Source organism: Cibotium barometz, chromosome 11 (assembly GCF_041138505.1).
Source record: "Cibotium barometz isolate CiBa-2024 chromosome 11, ASM4113850v1, whole genome shotgun sequence".
NCBI classification, from domain to species: domain Eukaryota; kingdom Viridiplantae; phylum Streptophyta; class Polypodiopsida; order Cyatheales; family Cibotiaceae; genus Cibotium; species Cibotium barometz.
The window spans coordinates 20400799-20405689 of NC_141056.1; positions in this window are offsets into that span (position 1 = coordinate 20400799).

The window sequence follows — 4891 nt, forward strand, 5'->3', positions numbered from 1 at the left end:
CAAGTAGTGCTACTTCCACTGCTAGCACCCCAGAATTCGTTACACAGAGGGGGTAGGGATCTTTCATTGTGTGTTTAGTCTGATGACTGGGAAGCTGTTATTGTTGAGTTAGTGCTAACTCAATCAAAGTCAGTTGAGAGGATATAGAGCCAGCTATGTGTCAGAGTTGTTGTCAGATGAGTGTCCATAGTGATGGATCTTTGTGTGGTTTAAATGTTTTCTGGGTCTAGAAGTGTCAACTGACATAGAGGAGAGGAAATTTGAGTCAGTTGATTCAGTTTAGTGAGCTTTAAGAGGAAAGTTATTTTGGAGGCAGTTGTGTGTCAGTTGTAGTCAGAAGAGGGTCTTTATAGTGGCATCTCTTTGATTTTAGAGCATCTTGAGGATCGGCGGATGTCAGAGGACATTTGAGGAAAGTTTATGATTCAACTGAGTCAGTTGGGTCAGTCGGTTCTGTGTGATTGGTGAGGTAATTTTTCGTTTACTTCAAAGGAGGGTCAACAAGGTGTCTAGGAAGGTCCTGGGTTGTGGATATAAGGCTAGTTGATGCTAGAGGACAATAGAGGATCTTGGAGCATCAGCCATTCGAAGGCAGTTTACAGTCAGATCTGGATCAGCTGGGAGTTGTTTTGGTCAATTAGAAGTCAGCTGAGGTTAATTGGGCTGTATAGGCTAAAGGTCAGAAGTGTTGGAGGTCAGTGGGGGCTGACTAAGGAGGACATCTAGAGGATTCAACTAGATCGGATTGAGAGGATTAAGGTGTGTTTAGGTGTCCGGAGGTAGTTTACAGTTAGATCTGGATCAGCTAGGAGTTGTTTTGGTCAATTAGAAGTCAACTGAGGTTAATTGGGCTGTATAGGCTAAAGGTCAGAAGTGTTGGAGGTCAGTGCTGACTAAGGAGGACAGCTAGAGGATTCAACTAGATAAGATTGAGAGGATTGAGGTGTGTTTAGGTGTCCGGAGGTGTCACCCTGGAGGGCTGAGGATAGGAGCCAAGTTGATTGGTGCCCTTGAAGCTAGGATTTGAGTGTCCCCCCAGTTCTGATCCCATTGTGTTTTCTTCTTATGTGTCTATTGGTGGTGTAGTAGAGGCCATCACACAACGTGTCAAAATTATTTCTTCTATTGGGAAAAATATATAATGAATTATAGAAAAAGATATGTTGGGAAACCAATACTTTTGAATTCTTGTTTTCATATAACAGAGATCAATTTTCAGCATGAAAAAAACAGTCACATTGTGCCAATCAAACACTCTACAGGTTGTCATTCTTCAAAATTTCAAAAACACATATTACACAAATAATTTGGATACATTATTAATTCTTGACTAAAAGACATAGAGTATTATTATATTAGTGTTTGTCTTAAATTTAAAATTTGTTGGGTAGGATGCAATTGGATATCTTTGTGCATGTAACCCATTGAGAAAAGTAAATTATATTTCTCAATAAAATATAATAGTTGAAAAGATTTTTAGGCACATTTAATTTTAGTTTCAAACATACTAATGACAATGATACCAATATGTAGCTTTAAATTTATAATGGAAAGAAAAAGGAGCCCATATTTTACAAAATGATAAATAAATGTATTGTGCACTAAATCATTATAAATGTTCACTGGTATTACAAAAAGATAAAAAAATATTGCATATCTTTCATAGCACTTGATTTTATTACATGATTCCAATAGTAAAATGACCAAAGAACGAGTTGAAAATGGCTATGGAGACTCCTCAATACTTTATTTGTACATCTACTAAACATAAAACAATATTCAATTAAGATGTTATTATATCTTCAAGCCCTAATTTAAATTTCAATCAAGTGAATGAATAAATATAAAATATATATATGTCTCTATATAATACGTAAAATATATATATGGCTCTATGTATGTCTCTATAATATATATTCAATCAAGAGAATGAACAAATAAAATATATATATATGGCTTTCTAATAAAATGCAGTGGCCCATACCTTCCTTGTTGTTCAACATCTATAATGAAAACTAGTTTTTGCGAGAGACTTTCTAAATGGATGCCACTAAATGTGTGAATTCATATCTCCATGTCATGTTGTCCAAACTTGCTAAAAACCAAAATGTAGAAGAGGTAGATTGTGAACTCCATATAGATTTTTCCCAAAAAAACATAAGAGAATGAGGAGATATGGCTAGGTCAAATTCTTGGGGGAGGAAGGTGTACTTTTAGGAAGACTTACATATAACGGGTGTTTAAAGGGTATTAAAAATACCCTTTTCTATGAGTTTTGACTTAATAAAGTGACCTATTTTTCTTTATAAACTTATAGGTATTTTTCAAAATTCCATTTAAAACTCCCTTATATAAGTAGATTTCTGTAAATTTTTCTCCAAATATTGGTTTAAAAACCCTCCTAATGATCCCATGTAGTAGACTTACACATTTTTAAGTTAACCCCCCAAGGTCGAATTCTATAAGCAAAATAAGGGGGGAAAAGAAGAGAGGGAGGAGAGAAATAAAAGAGAGATGGAACTAAATTTCTAATTCAATGTGAATAGGTATATCTGACTTTCACATTATTTTAAGGTGTGAATAAAGAGGTACATCTAACATTTATCTCTTTTCTTAAGTGGAAACAAAAAGGTACATCAGACATTTCTTATCTTTTTAATGTGAAATTGAATGGCCACGCCAAAAGATTTATGTTACATAGATCTAGAATCCAAGCCTTCTCATTGGACAATCCAAACCGCCTACTTTTAAAAATCATACCTAATGCCAAGACGCTATCCTCTAGTGGCAAAGGCGTGTATCACTCTCTAAATCACTCTCCTCATCATGCATAAAAAGCCATATCTTCTACTAATTATTATTACACTCAACTCTACATGTGTGAAGGCCATCACATGAATATCTCTCTCTCTCTCTCTCTCTCTCTCTCTCTCTCTCTCTCTCTCTCTCTCTCTGGCTAATGTATTTTTAATAGTCCAAACTAGATTAAGACACCCATAAATTAAGAGAAGCACAAAGATGCTTACATTACTTCCCACATACATAGCTTCTTCAAGAGAGATTTCCACCTCTCTCTCTCTCTCTCTCTCTCTCTCTCTCTCTCTCTCTCTCTCTCTCTCCAATAATCCAAAATAAATGTACTATCATTGTATTTAATCTCAAATCATAAATTTTATTTTCTATTAGTATCCATAGGTTCTAAAGCTCAAGCTAAGGAGGTTACATGATGTGAGTGTAAGAGAGAGATGAGGGTTCAAGGAGAGCGATAAAGTTAAATCCATGACAATGGTGGGGGGAGAGAGAGAGAGAGAGAGAGAGAGAGAGAGAGAGAGAGAGAGAGAGAGAGAGAGAGAGAGACCGAGACCACAAGACAAAGATGTTGCACAACTCAATTGATAATCATATTGTTATAGTAGAACCACCCAAGTACATTCTTTTATAGGCATCAAGCCTTATCTTTCATCCTAGACTTTAATAAGGCCCGCTGACACCCATAGCTTGGGTGTTCACAGCAACTAACTTCAAAATATCCACACCCTTCATAATGATGGAAATGATGCGTAGGAATTCTAAAAGTCATTCTACTCCAACACTAGAAAAGATACAGGACATATTCCCCTCTATTGACTCAAAGGCTCATAAGCATGGCTCAGAGCCATAAAAGCATGGCTTTGAGGCTCATGTTAGCATGGCTCAAATGCGAAGGATTTAAAGGTCAAGTCCTACCTCTAGAGATAAAGACATCCTACATCAGCATACCCAAAAAAAACCCTTGCTCTACGTAGAGTAAAGAGGGAATGATGGAGCATTACAAAAGAAAAAAAAATATTCAGATTTTGGGAGACTTTTGGGGTAGAGAACTCATGACTACAAGATTTTGGGGGACATCCCAGGAAGAGAACACTTGACTCATACTTGTAAATAGAAGAACTTTTGGAAGTTTAAAAAGTTCCAATCGATGTTTGCCCTTTTTTTATGGTGTTGCTAAGAGATACACTTGGGCTAGCTTTTAGGCTGAGGGGGCCAAGGTAGAGGACCTATACTTGCACAAATTGGAAGTTATAGGAAACAAGCCCAAAATTTCATTGATGCAAATACTCCAATTTGATGCAAGAGGCTTAATTTTGGAAAAGCCCCAAAATTTTTGTTGATGTAGAGACTTCAATTTGGTGCAGGAGGCTTAATTTTATCAAGCGATTGACACTTAGGCTATCTTTTTAGGCTCAAGGGGACAAGGTAGAAGACTTATAGTTATAGAAAAATCAAGAGCATTAGGGAAAAACCCCAAATTTTCATTGATGTAGACTCCAATTTAATGTAGAGGAGGCTTAATTTTGGAAGTCCCTAAATTTTATGGGTATTGGATCTCCAATTATATGGATTTCTCCATATTTCAAAAAAGGCCCAAATTTGCTTAGCTTCTTCATCATCTTCTAGTTCCTGCACCAAATTAGCATGGTCTTTTGATTGCTCTTTTGCCATCTTCTTAAAACACATGTCTTTTGTGTAGTTTTTAGCAAGGTCTCACCAACTGAGAATAAAGTCGCAAGCTAGTATTGTATAGTCCCTTGTAATATACATTAGTGACTAATGATACACTTTGATAATTAGTGTAAATATTCCCCTTAAGAAGATATGCAAAAAACCAGTGACTGTTAGAGGATACAAATCAAACAACAAATCAAAGGGTATTTGCAAAATAATGATATGGCATGAAATAATAACTCGTTAATGAAGGTTTTGAACCCTCAATGAACAAAATACCCAAGGTAGTTAGCACTAATGGCCTGCTTCATGATAGTTTACAAAAAAATGAAGATAGCTTTGATTTTCACCCTCTAGTGGTTGAAACCCTTCAAGATTTAATGTGTGTGTAGAGATTTAACCCAAT